Source organism: Jaculus jaculus, chromosome 6 (assembly GCF_020740685.1).
Source record: "Jaculus jaculus isolate mJacJac1 chromosome 6, mJacJac1.mat.Y.cur, whole genome shotgun sequence".
Classification (NCBI taxonomy): Eukaryota; Metazoa; Chordata; class Mammalia; order Rodentia; family Dipodidae; genus Jaculus; species Jaculus jaculus.
Genome location: NC_059107.1, coordinates 156980456 through 156994910, shown reverse-complemented (window position 1 = coordinate 156994910; position 14455 = coordinate 156980456). Strand labels below are relative to the sequence as shown.

Sequence of the window (14455 nt, the reverse complement as noted above, 5' to 3'; positions counted from 1 at the left end):
TAAAGTGAATCAAACTTTCAAGAAATCAGAGGTCATTCCTGTAAACACAAGCTTGGCTTCACGGAGAATGTGTGCTACAGAGAGGTTGAATATGGTGGAATCAGACACTGGGGGACTCCAGTGAGACAGGAGGGAAGCACGGGAGACTTCCTGGAGAAAGTGACATTGAGACTTCCAGGGAGCTACTGGGCCAGGAATCTCACATAAACACACACACCACCACCACCAAGATGATCCCAGGAGTCTTCAAGACTAAACTCTCTCCTTTCCAGGTGTAGAAACTGAGGCCTCGGACAGACACACAGCCCGTAAAAAGAGAGCTGGCTTCAATCAGGTGGCTTACCCGGCTGCTTCGCTGCTCTGAAATCCTTAGCGCTCTACCAAGAACCTTGCTTCCTCTTGTCTTGGGCCTGTCAATCACACTGCCAGCCCTTGATTGTGGCTCAGGGATTGTTCCACACCCTGGTCCCCTCAGCTGCTCTCAACCACCTCCCATGCCTATTATGCCCACTTGGCCAACAAGGAAACCGAGGCCCATGGTGGGAAGCAGTTTACCAAGGCCACATGCCAAGCCAAGTGTAGAACCAGGAGGAGATGGGAAGCCAGAATCCCACTTCCACATGAGACAAGTGGCAAATAGCCCTGGTTTAGTCCACCCACCCCCACGAGGCTAGAAAAAATAGCCACCCCCAGTGCCTGGCCCCGTAACACCTTACCCTAGGGGGGCTGCTTGTCTCTGAAGTCCCCAGGCACTAGTGGCACCAGGCTGGGCAGTGGGAGAGGGCAGGGAGACGGTGTGCCTGGCCCCTACTCAGCTGTTGCTGGCAGCGACAGAGCAGTTAACGGAGCCACCCTGAGCTGATGCATCTGGACAGCCCCTTGTTCCCAGGGGCACACGGCGGAAGCTGACGCTTCCTGCCACTTCGCCTGGCTGGTCAGCACAGCATCGCTTTCTCCTGAGCTTGGAGTTTTGCTCCGGTTTCCAGAAAAACAGCCAAGAGCCTTACATAAGGTCTAGGCACCTTGGTCGGCCACGTGTCAAGCACCCAGGTAGAACAGTGACCTTTTGGAGGTTGGAGCCCACCACCCCCTCCGCTGGCCACTTTCCCTAGCCAAGTGGAACCTTCCAGGTCCCTAGTGCAGCTGACTGCTTCCTCCAGGCCTTCACTCATGCTACTCCCCCTTGAGAATGCATGCTCCCTCTGCCTCCCATCGCTGCTCTTCCAAGGCCCTGCTGGTTCCTTCATCCACCCCAGCACTATTTCCTGAGCACTTAGTACGTACGGGTTCCACAGGTATGCTGGTGAACCTGGTACCAGCCCTCACATTCCACGCAAGAAGCACGATGTGCCAATCAGCGCACTTCTGGCTTTCCACCGCCCCGTTCACTCAAATGTAGCATGCAATTATTGAGTTATTGTTTTTATGTCTGTATGATTTGAAGCCTGTCTCTTCAGCCTGAAAGACAACTGTAAGCCAGCAGCCTGTTGCATTCACTGACAAATCCCCAGCACCTGGAACAGTGCTTGGAACATACTAGATTCTCAATAAATAAAAAGGGCTGAGGGCAGGGCCGCGCACTGGGGAGACAGCTCAGTCTGTAAGGTGCTTGCAGAGCATAAGAACCTGAACTCAGTCCCCAACACCAATATTTTAAAAAGCCAAGCATGGGGGAGGTCTGGAGAGATGGCTCAGTGGTTAAAGGCGTTTGCAAGTCAAGCCTGATGGCCCAGGTTCGATTCCCCATATAAAGTACCCATGTAAAGCTGGATACACAAGATGGAACATGCATCTGGAGTTCGTTTGCAGCAGCTAGATGTCCTGGCACACCCATTCGCATTCTCTCTCTCCCTCTCAATCTCTCTCTCTCTCTCTCTCTCTCTCTCTCTCTCTCTCTCTCTCCTTGCAAATAAATAATTTTTTTTAAATGCCAAGCATAGCCCAGGCAAGGTGGTGCACGCCTTTAGTCCCAGCACTCAGGGGGCAGAGGTAGGAGGATCACCATGAGTTCAAGGCCACCCTGAGACTACATAGTGAATTCCAGGTCAGCCTGGGCTAGAGTGAGACCCTACTTCGAAAAACCAAAAAAAGAAAAGAAAAATGAAAGAAGCCAAGCATGATACCATGAGCTTACATCATGCACAGCTGAGAAAACACAGACAGAAGAGGTTGTGGGTGAGTTCCAAGCCTCTCTCAAAAATAAGGCATGGTGGCACATGCCTCTAATCCCAGCACTCGGGAGGCAGAGGTAGGAGGATCGCCGTGAGTTCGAGGCCACCCTGAGACTCCTTAGTGAATTCCAGGTCAGCCTGGGCTAGAGTGAAACCCTACCTTGAAAAAGGTGGGCTGGAGGGAGGTCTTGGTGGGTAAGGCGCTTGCAAAGCCAAAGGACCTAAGTTCAACTTCCAGGACCCATGTAAGCCAAATGCACAAGGAGGCGCACGCATCTGGAATTCATTTGCTGTGGCTGGCCATATACTCTCTGGCACGCCCATTCCCTCCCTCTCTTTCTCTCCCTCTGTCCTTCTCTCTCCCTCTCCCTCTCCCTCCCTCTCTCTCTCTCTCTTTTCCCATCCCTCTCTCTTTCTCGCTCTCTCAAATAAATAAGTAAAAATGTTTAGAAAGCGGAGCTGGGGAGATGGCTCAGTGGCTAAAGTGCTTACAGCAGGAGTAGGAAGACTCGCATTGGGGTCCCCAGCACTCATGGAAAATGTCGGGAGTGGCAGCAACATGCGCTTGAGCCCCTGCCGATGCTGGGGAGGTAGAGTCGAGACAGGAGGAGCCCTGGGGCTTGCTAGCTAGCTTGTCTAGCCAAATCAGCGAGCTCTGGGTTCAGTGAGAGATCCTGTCTCAAAATAAACTGGAGAGCAATAGAGGAAGACATCTAATATTGACACACTCCCACACACATGTGCATCCACACGCATACCACCAATATGTGCACATGCACACATACACACTTAAAAATAAACTTTTTTTTTTAATTAAAGAGACTAGAGATGGCTCAGTCAGTAAAGTGTTTACCACCCAAGTTTGAGTATCTGAGCTAAGATTCCCAGCTCCTGTATATGCTGGGCTCACGTGTAGCCAGCCTAAAATCCCAGTGGTGGGCTGGAGAGATGGCTTAGCAGTTAAGGCGCTTGCCTGAAAAGCCTAAGGAGCCATGTTCAACTCTCCAGATCCCACCTTAGCCAAACGCAAAGGTGAGGCCAGCTCAAGGTCGCACATGCCCACTAGGTGACACAAGCATCTGGAGTTTGATTTCAGTGGCTGAGGCCCTGACACACCAATATTCTCATTCTCCCTCTCTCTCTCCCTCTCTCTCTCTCTCTCTCTCTCTCTCTCTCTCTCTCTCTCTCTCTCTCCCCTCTCCCTGTCCCTCTCCCTCTCTCTCTCTCTCTCAAATAAAAAATAAACAAAATTCCAGTGGTCAGCAGATCTCTGGAGCAAGCTGGCTGGCTAAACTAACTGCATCTGTGAGTGTTAGGTTCAAGTGAGAAATATGGCCTCAGTAAGGTGGAAAGTGCCTGGGAAGACATCATCCCACCTCCTTTCACATGCACACGTGTGTATGCGCACGCACACACACGCACAACAAACATACACATGCAACAAAAATAAATAAAAAACAAGTAAAAGTGGGCTGTAGAAATGGCTTAGCAGTTAAGATACTTGCCTGCAAAGCCAAAGGATGCAGGTCTGATTCCCCACTAGCCACATAAGCCAGATGCTCAAGGTGGCGAATGTGTCTGGAGTTCAACTGCAGTGGCTAGAGGCCCTGGCACACCCATTCTCTCTGTCTGCCTCTTTCTCAAACAAATACATAATAGCCAGGTATGGTGGTGCATGTCTTTAATCCCAACACTTGGGAAGCAGAGGTAAGAGGATCACCAGGAGTTCAAGGTCAGCCTAAGACTACATGGAGAATTTCAGGCCAGCCTGGACTAGAGTGAGACCTTACCTCGAAAAACCAAAAATAGTAACAAATTTTTTAAAGTAGAGCCAGAGGGCTGGAGAGATGGCTTAGCAGTTAAAGGCATTTGCCTGCAAAGCCAAAGGACTCAGATTCAATTCCCCAGGACCCATGTAAGCCAAATGCACAAGGTGGCACATGCATCTGAAGTTCGTTTGCCGTGGCTGGAAGCCCTGGCGCACCTATTCTCTCTCTTTCTCCTCCTCCCTCTTTCTCTCTCTCAAATAAATAAAAATTAAAATCAGGGGCTGGAGGGATGGTTTAGCAGTTAAGGCATTTGCCTATAAAGCCAAAGGATCCTGGTTTGATTCCCTAGGACCCATGTTAGCCAGATGCACAAGGGGGCACACACGTCTGGAGGTTGTTTGCAGTGGCTGGAGGCCTGGGCACACCCATTCTCTCTCTCTCTGTGTCCCTCTTTTTCTGTCAAATAAATAACTAAACAAAAATATTATTAAAAATTAAAATTATGGGGAGGTAATATGATGGAGAATGGAATTTCAAAGGGCACTGAGGGGGGGAGGGAATTTCCATGGGATTTTTTTTTATAATCATGGAAAATGCTAATAAAAAAAAATTTAAATTAAAAAGGTAGGGCTGGAGAGATGGCTTAGGGGTTAAGGTGCTTGCCTGCAAAGCCAAAGGACCCGTGTTCAACTCTCCACATCTCACATAAGCCAGACGCACGAGGCAACACAAGTATAAGGTCACACATGCACACCATGTGGCACACACATTCGGCTGGAGGCCCTAGCACACCAATTCTTTCTCTTCTCTCTCTCTCTCTCTTGCACTCTCTCTCACTCTCTCATAACCAAAACAAAAAGTAAAATAAAAGGTGGACGACACCTATGAAACATCCAACGTTGTCCTAAGCCTTCACACACAAACACGAATACGCACGCACGCACGCACGCACACAGTTCTGGGAAGTAAATAAGGGAGAAGGTGAGAGTGCAGAAAAACCACCTCCTCCTCTTTGAAGAAGAGACCTGCAATGGAAAATCAACAGGCATCGGGAGGCTCCGCCACGGTGATCTGCCGAAAGGGCTCCAGACAGGAGGAACGGCACGTGCAAAGGCCGGGAAGCTGGAATCGGCTCGGCGCATTGAAGGAACAGAAATGAGGCCAGCGCAGCTGAGTCTGCAGCAGGGGAGGGAGTGACATTGGGGATCTGGGCAGAGCCCCATGTGAGGAGCCCCTGCAGGAGGACCCCAAGTGCAACAGAAGCCACTGGAGGATTTTAAGCGGGGGACTGGTGTGTCCCGGGCTGTTTCTAATCCTCCAGGGAGAAACAGAGGTGCAGAGAGAAGGCGAGGAGGACCAAGGGGGCCGGGCGTGAGTGGGTGGGCTCCATCGGTGAGGTGGAGGCTCCTGTCCTGCTGTCCCTACGGCAGCCTTCGCCAACCCTTCCCCAGCCCACCCCCCCGGCCCAGCACTGTAACATCCATCTGTGGCCATACAGGAGGGAAGAGCTGCCAGCCATGACGACCACACACAGCTACCTTCCTCCTGCTCCTCCACCTGCTGGTGCCTGTCACTCTGGGTCACTGTGTAATAGCTCCGTCCTCATAGCTCTCCTAGAGACCACCGCTGCCAAGGCCCAACTCCCCAGCCCACTCCCCAGTGGCAGACAAGCCTCCCCACCCTGACCTACTCCCCAGCACCTCTCTAGCCTCCATATTTTTTTTTAATATATCTTTTTTTTTTTAATATATCTACTGGGCTGCAAAACCAAAGGACCCAGGTTCGATTCTCCAGGAACCGAACCAGGATCCTTTGACTTTGCAAGCAAATGCCTCATCCGCTAAGCCATCATCTCTCCAGCCCCTAGCCTCCATCTTTTAATCCACTCTCACTCCCAAAGCTCCCATGCCCAGCTCAAAATCCTCTCCTTCCTGTTTGTAGCCCCGCTTCTGTCTGTCCCTGACCATCAGTGCCATATCTGGAAGCCCTTGAGAGACTGGCAACCGGGATCCCAGGCTCCCACCCAAACTACAGAGAGAGCCTCACCAACCAAAGGGCACGCCGAGGTGACGCCAGTAGATTTGAACATCAGACCCCAGAGTCTGAGCCGTCTCCAAGGCTCCTCCCTCTCGCTGTTCCCTGGGCCCGACACCGACGCTCCTGCCCCTGTGTGCCTGCCAGGCAGCGGCGCGGCAAGGGCATCTGGGCCTCAATGAGCAGAGGCAGAAAGAGAGGCCCGCTGTGTCTGGAGCACACATTACCCAGTCCAGACTCTACCAAGCTCTTGGAGCCTTGATTCTCTCTGCGAAGTTTAGCCCTGCCCCTGCCTGCGTTAGCAAGCCCTGTGAGGAGGTGCTGTGCTGTGGATGGCAGGCACACCGGGACCCATGAAGACAGGTGCCCGCACATGCATGGTACTAGCAGTGCCATCCTCAGAGGTTCTTGCCCCAGCTCTCCCTCTGTCACTACCATTATCACCACCATCGCTGTCACTGACACCATCATCATCGTCACCACCACCACCACTGCCGCCATCACCAGGCAACGATCAAAGTCTACCTGAACCGTCTGTGTTAATTCCCACCACAATCCCATGGTACCGGGACCCAGGGGAGCCCAGCAGTGCCCGGTGCCAACCAACTGGCATGAGGCAGAGGTGAGTACTAGCTCAGGTCTGCCCATTCCCAAGCCCAAGCACTGATCCGTTACAGTGCCAGCCCGAGTGAGTATTCAGGAGCCAGGTGCTCTAGAAACAGCTCTCTCCTTCCGGCTGAGTCATCAACTGCTAGTCCTGACAAGACCACCAAGTCTTCCCAAGATACTGGGAAAAGCTGCCTTCCAGAATCTTCCCATGCAGCACTCGAGAGTTCTTAGAGGCCTTGTGCCTCCAAGCTCAGTGCCCCGATGGCACCCTGAGGCCCGGCCTGACCACCCAGAGCCTGTGGGTGGGTGTGCACATACATGTGTTCACACGGGGAGGCAAGGGTTTTTGTTCCGTTGTCAACAACCACATAGCAGATAATGCCAATGTCACTGCTAAAAGCACGGGCTATAGATTCGTTCAGGACTGCGGGAGTCCAGGAACCACAGCAGCAGAAGATGTAGCCTCGCTCAGAACCACAGACGCCCAAGGCATGAGCCGTGATCGCCTGAGAATCTCCGGTGTGGCATTCCTGAGGACAGGCACCACAAGTTGCACCCTATGTTCAAATCCCAGCTCTGACACCAAACCAACTTGGCAGGTGACAACCTGGAAGTGCCACCTGCCTAGAAGATGAGCTGAGGGCTGCTGCGAGGCGGGTCTGCCTCGAGGGTGAGCGGAGCTCAGCCCAGCAGGCACAGGGCGCGTGCACAGGGAGACCCCGGGCTGCGCCCCCATTCTCCACAGCGTCAGCCACAGAATTGTGCAGTCCTGGGAGCCGGAGGGCCCGGGAACAGGGCCTGGCTGCGGATGCTCATGGTCTCCACATCTTCACGGAAGGGTTTTCCGGAAATAAACAGAATCCCTTGCCACGCACACTCGCAGTCACACACACATGGTCTCATGTCCGCAATCCTGCTAACTGTCACATGCTGGCACATTCCCACTCCCATGTGGACACACAATACCCACTCATGCAGACACAACACACAGTCAGACGCACACCCAGCATACAGTCCCACAAACATATCTTCACACACACCGCACAGACAACATGGAACATTCACATACACAGAGAGCCACTCCACACACAATCACATGTATATACATCTACACTCATACATGATTTCCCACAGACACCCAGCACACACATAGTATATTCACACCATAATTCCTACACATGCACCACACAGTCACAAACATACCATAACATTCACAATCACACAGAAACACATGCCTCACACACACACACACCTTGCACTCACAGACACATGCTCACATACATGAACAGTGCAGGCACACACATACACACCGTGTCCCACACTGGGACACACTTCTCACACACATGATCCAGGGCAAGGCCTGTATGTGGGGGCTGAAGCAGAGTCCCGCGGGGCTGCAGGAAGGCCGCCTGCACGAATCTTCCAGCCAGCATCCCAGCGGCCCTGGAACCCTCTGTCTGCTCCGTCTTCCGCATGACAGCCCTGCAGACGCATGACGACAGCCCGCCCACCCCCGAGCCTCATCTGCCCCCCGCCACTTGTCACCAGCTCCCCCAACCATTCCTGCGATGACAGTCTGCAGGTTGCCTGCCACCCTAGAACCCCTCTGCAATCCTGCCTGAGCCCACTTCCCTCTGCAGGGTCACAGCCATATTTGCACCAAGGCACCGGGTCACCGGCCGCTGCAAGCTGGGCCTCCCCAGGGCATCCTGGAGTCCCAGAGGCCAACGACAACCAGTGGTCCACCAACCCCCTGGTATCTCCTTCTGAGGAAATGCGACGTGGCGAAACGGGGGAACAGCTGGTGTTTGGGCCCCAAGTTTATGACCTGACACCATGTTTGCTCTGGGCTGGCCCAGCTGAGTAAGCCCGTGACATAATAAACGCAACTCGGTCCTGTCTCCAAAGTCGACAGCTGGCCCTCCCAGTTTGCAGTGCATTCAGGAAACTGGATCCGCAGCCCTTTCCTGGGACAGCTAACAAGAATCACAGCCAACACGTTTTTGTGAGCACTTACAGTATGCCAGGTACCTGGGCACAAGCCAACAGACATAAACATGCTTGCTCTTTCTACAGGGAGGAAACTGAGGCAGAACGGAGAAGGGACTTTTCCTCCCAAGGTCAGCACCACTAGTGGGAGAACTGGGATTTAACTTGGAGAGCTCAGACTCCGGGTCACCAATTAAGGGTCTCTCTGCCCACCTGGAGTCCCTGCCCACATGTCCCCGGGCACCGTTGGGGTTTGTTTCCCGTGGTCCTCAGCCTTGAGCTGAGCGCTGGGAAGTGAGGCTGTCTGACTCTCTCCATCAGTGTGTTTGAACATCTCTCAGCAGGCGCCTCTGCCGATCCTGTTTTACTTACTCTGCAGTAATTAGGGTTGTGGGTCTTACTTCACTTAACAAATCAGGGTGCAAGCGGTCCCTGATGGGAGAGGGGGATCCCAGGAAGGTGAGTGCTGGACCAGGAGCCCCAGGACCCTGACACAGGCCCCAGATCTCCCCCACATCACTCTGCATGTCCTTTAGTTAAGGAAAAAAAAAAAAACTGCTAAGGGCAATGCCTTCTCTCTCACACAAACCAAATAACAAACTGAAGAGATTTGAAAAGTACCTTAATGAAAAGAAAACAGCTTCAACCTCCAAGGCCCCATGCTAGGCACTGCAGAGACACTTCTGAGTCTGGCAAAAATCCTTTAAGGTGGAAGTATTATCCCAATTACAACAAGCTGAGCCCACGACCTGCCCCTCCAGTCCTTTCATCACGGACTTGCTCATCCCTCTCCCAATTAGGACAAGAGCTGGAGGAGCCCCAGAGGGGGCGTAAGGGCCCCTACGTCCTTGTCATTCATGAGGGCAGGACACACAGCAAGAGCCCAATGTCCCCTCTCATTATCCCAAGCCCAAAGAAAGGGACAGCTAGCCCTACCAGGGGCCCAGATGAAGGTCTCCCATGACCCAGCTCTGAAGAGACACTGAAGAGATTATCAGCGAATATGTGCTCAGCCCTCCTTGGCAAGCAGCCCCATGTGTCACCCACAGCCCTTCTCAGTCCCAGAGCACGAAAGGAAACAGGACTCACAGGCACGCCCACAAAGAAGCATTCGGCAAGGAGAGCAGACCCTGCCCTACAAGCATGGAAGTCCCCAGATGGCCCCTTCAGTCTGCTCCCTTCTGTGGATCCCAGTGACCTGAGGGAGACCTCATTCTCAGGTAGGTGCTTAATGATGAGAAGAAAGAAACAGCCGGGTGCAGTGGTGAACACCTTCAATCCCAGCTCTCGGGAGGCAGAGGTAGGAGGATCGCCGTGAGTTCAGGGCCACCCTGAGACTACATAGGGAATTCCAGGTCAGCCTGGGCCAGAATGAGACCCTACCTCAAAAAACAAAAACAAAAAACAGAAGAAGAAGAAAAAGGGGGGCTGAAGAGATGGCTTAGCGATTAAGCACGTGCCTGTGAAGCCTAAGGACCCCGGTTCGAAGCTCGATTCCCCAGGACCCATGTTAGCCAGATGCACAAGGGGGCGCACGTGTCTGGAGTTTGTTTGCAGTGCCTGGAGGCCCATTCTCTCACTCTCCCCCCCCCCTCGCTCTCTCTGCCTCTTTCTCTCTCTGTTGTTCTCAAATAAATAAATATTAACAAAATAATTTTTTAAAAAGAGAGAGAGAGAAGGTGATCTAAAACTCAGGTCTCAGGTTTGATTTCTTCCCTTCTTCAGCAGGCAGCTAGGATGCCCACATCTTCCGGATATCAAGATGGGTAAGCCCACAGGCAAACAGGCGTGTGTGCCCACAGGTACATGTGGACCTGGGCCCGCTGAGCCCCAGCACTCCTGAGAACACCAGGGTAAACAGGGGGCATTAAACATGGCACACTATGGGAGCATGTGGGAAGAAAACTTTCTACAAAAAGAAGTAAGGGACTGGATGTGGTGGCACATGCCTTTAATCCCAGCACTGGGCAGGCAGAGGTAGGAGGATCGCTGTGAGTTCAAAGACAGCCTAGGACTACAAAGTGAGTTCCAGGTCAGCCTGGGCTAGAGTGAGACCCTACCTCAATAAAAAGAGAAGAGGAGGAGGAGACTGAGGGAAGGGGCTGGGGGGAAAAAAAGTGGAAAGGAGAGAAAGAAAGCAGAGCAAAACGAGGAGGAATTGGGGAAGGAGAAGGGAGGGAGGAGCCGGAACCAGGGGTGGCAAGTGGGCCCCACTCTCTATGCAGCCAGTGGGACCTCTGTGGATACCCACCCACAGTTTAGCACTCCTTCCAGAATGGCTTTCTTAGCAGCCCAAAAGTAAGGCTTGGAAAACAGCCACGCAGCCGTGAGAGACTGAACGGATTTGAAAACCACACCAGAGCCGGCATCCCCTGGGAAGGTGCTCTAACATGCTGGGGCAGGGCTCTGGGAAGCCTGTCCTGGAGGCGGCACTTGGAGTGTGGGGTGAAGGTGGCGCAGAGGGCATGGGGTTAGGGCACCATGAGGTTCTGGGGAGGCAGAGTCCAAGGGAGCAAGCCCGTGTGCTCCAGGTGGGGGTCTAGGTCCACGACAAGGCTGCTCTGTGCTGTGCTGGTTGCTGAAAGGGCGCCCAGGCTGGCTGCAGAGGAGGGTCAGGCCGTGTAGGGCCAAGGAGAGGAAGATGGGTGAGCAAGAGGTTCCCACTGCAAAAAACTCACCCACCTGCCCAAGGTCAAGGGGAGTTAATCCACAGGGACAAAGGCCGCCTGGTGCCCCCTGGCGGGCTGAGGAGATGCCCTGGGGAGACTCAGGCGCACAGAAGCTCCTGGAATGGAGACAGAAAGGGAGGAAGGAAGCAGTGAGGATAGACAGGAACTGGGGCAAAGGGGGACAGAGAACCTCCATGAGGGGAAGGGGAGCCCCTTCCCTGAGCTGCCCCCGGCAAGCTCAACACCGAGACTGGGGCGGGAGGAAGGAAGTGTGAGGCCCGGGCTCTCAGAGGCGCTTGGTATTGTCTTCCATCCCCTCATCCACCTGCACACTGCAGCCCTAGGCTGGATTCCTGTTCAGTGTCACCCTGACTTCTCTCCCCCACCCCCCAGCCCACCCCGCAGCATCCCTTGCCTAGGTCCACAAGGGATGATGCCCCAGGCAAGAAGGGGGGAGCGTTTTCCACTGCCCAGGCCAGCCTGGGACCCCCGAGCCCAAACAGAAAGTTTATCCCAAAGGGTGGAGATGAGACAGTTTCTAGACTGAGTCCTTGGAGCTGAGAGGGGTGGGGGAGGGGGGATGTTGATCCTAAAAGTGACTCAAGAGCATGGGCAGGGTCCAGGGACTGAGGTGACGGAAGGCAGGTCTGAACTCCCTTACCAAACCCTTTCCCCCAAGCATTGCCCCTGGACTCGCACCAGTCTGTGTGGCATCTGAGAGCCCAGGGAGTGCCAGGGTCTGTAGGTGATGAGAGACAAAAGCACGGACAGCCTGGTCTGGCCGGCCTGAGTCCTCCCAGCCTAGAACCGCTGCTCATATGGGAATCAGACCTTATCATAGGATGCACACAGACACACACAGGCTTGGGCTCAGGCGCGATCCCTCCCCCCACACACACACACACCTGGCCTGAAACACAGACTCCCAACGCCAGAACATAATTCGGGGATCCCTCCTAGACCTCAATCTAATCCGCAGCCCAGGAGACCACCCCCCTCCCCCAGAATCCTGCCCAGGAAAAGACAGCACACGGCTGGTGAACGTCTGGGCTGAGTAAGTCCAGAACCCTTTCCCCCCACCCCACCCCCAAGCATCATGACCTCCCCAAAGAGGTCTTTCCACCCCCTGCCAAGCCCTCTTGGCCCCTCACCACCCCACACACACCACCCAACAGATAATTAAAACCCAATCATCACAAACATTCATTATATAACCATCTCCCCAGCAGCTGAGGATTCCGCTTGGCCCCTGGAGTCCTGGCTCCCACCCGGGGCCTGGCTCCATGCTGCGCAGCCTAGGTCAGCGCCGGGGTGACCGGCCAGGGAGGGGGGCCCTCCAGCACCCAGCCTGGAGGAAAGTTAAACCGTGCTTAGGGTTTCCCCCACTCAAGCCCCGCGGCAGCTCTCCCTCCCTGGCCAACGCTCCCAGCTCAGCCCTGCTGGACACACTGGCACCCCGGTCTGGTCCAGCTGGTCACAGAGCCGCAGCAGCGGAGGGGAACAGCGACACGGACAAACAGCCTGGGCCCCCGTCGCCCCGGGCCCCCGGCAGCCTGACTTGTTGAATAAATTTCTGCAGCGCTGGCTTAGCCGGCTTTGGGCTTCAGAATTGGCACCAAAGAGAACTTTCATGGCCTTGGATAGGGACCCGGTCAAAGTTCCCTGTCCTTCCTCCCAAGGCAGGGCTCCCCCACCCCATGACATACACACACACCCAGGCACGGGATATGGTGCCCACCTGATGGGCACGCGCGGGTGGGGTGGTGGTGGCGGGGTGACAGGTCCCCAGAAATTAATAAATAAATCGTGGTCCATAAAGAGCAAGCCCAACGCGCCCAGAAGCCGGCCCCGGGCGGCGGAGGGGGGGGGGGGTGCTGAGCCCTCCTCCGGGCCTCGCCTACCTTGGCATGGACGTGGCAGGGCAGCGGGGTCGTCAGGAGTAAGAGACGGCGAGGGCGACAAGAGTCCCCTCCCCGAAGCCGGCGATCCGATCCAAGGGGACACCCCCCCCCGCAACACACAGACACACGCGCGCGAGAGCGAGCGAGCGCCCCGCCGCCGGCCCCACGCCGCCTTGGCTGGAGATCAGCTGCGCCCCCGGGAAGCGAGGGGCGGCGGGCAAGGGGCGGAGGGCCCGGGGGCGCGGGCCATGGCGGGGGCGGCGCGGGGCGGCGGAGCGGGAGGCGCGGACGAGAGCAGGACCGCGCGGAGTTGGAGCGCGCGGCGGGCGGGCGGGTGCGCGGCGCTCCGGGCCGGGGGCGGGAGCTCGGGGCCGGGGTGGGGGGGAGTCCCCCGCGGCGGCCAAGTGCCCCGGAGGCGGGGTGCGGAGAGGGATGGAGAGAGAGGTGGAGGCCACGCGTCCCTCCCACGCGTGCCTCCCTCCCCCCGCCCCGGGCCCGGGCTCCAAGCGAGCGCCGGGGTCTGCGCGCCGCGGGGGCTGCGGAGGAGCCCGAGCGCCGGGCGGTGCGGGGACGTGCGGCGGCGGTGGCGGTGGCGGCGGCGAGACCGAGCCGCGCCGCGCCGCGCCGCGTGCGAGGAAAAGCCGTCCTTATACTGACACCAAATGTCTTCGGGGAAAGCTGCAGGCGCGGGCCGCTGGAGGGGGGGGGAGGCGACACACACCGAGTGACGGCGGGCGGACACAGGGTACGGAGCCCACCCCCTACCCGCCCGGCCAGCCCTGGAGAACCACCTTCTGCAAATTCAGCGGGGCGCATCCTGGGAAGGGTCCTGACCACCACAGCCCACCCCACTCCAGCACTCGGCTGCGTCACGCGTAAAAAATAAATAAATAAATAAATAGAAATTTAAAAGTAAGACCTTAAGGCTGGAGGGATGGCTTAGTTGTTAAGGCATTTGCCTGCAAAAGCCAAAGGACCCAGGTTCGATTCCCCAGGACCCATGTTAGCCGGACGCATAAGGGGGCGCACACGTCTGGAGTTCGTTTGCAGTGACTGGAGGCCCTGGAGCTCCCATTTTCTCCCTCTCTCCCTCTCTCTCGCGTTCGCTCTCGCTCTCTTTGTCAAATAAATAAATATTTTTAAAAAATTTTAAGTAAGACCTTAATAATGACCAACCCAGGTGCCTGTTGGTCTGGTCACACTAGATTCTCACTGAGATTCCAGTGGGGTTGTTCTTATTCCTCTATCCAGACGCCATCCAAATCTTAACCGGCTCTCACTGGTGGGGTTCAGCCAGACCCTTGCTTCAAAGG

General features: G+C 55.4%; 1 protein-coding gene across 1 annotated transcript in view; it reads right to left on the bottom strand.

The window, feature by feature from the left end:
• The window catches only part of Cacna1i (calcium voltage-gated channel subunit alpha1 I), a 132641-nt gene extending 119338 nt beyond the window's left edge, over nucleotides 1–13303 (bottom strand). Inside the window, exon 1 of the mRNA XM_045152580.1 lies at nucleotides 13143–13303. The gene's annotated coding sequence lies outside the window, so the exon portion shown is untranslated. The remainder of the gene's footprint in view (nucleotides 1–13142) is intronic.
• Between the last annotated feature and the right edge of the window lie 1152 nt (nucleotides 13304–14455).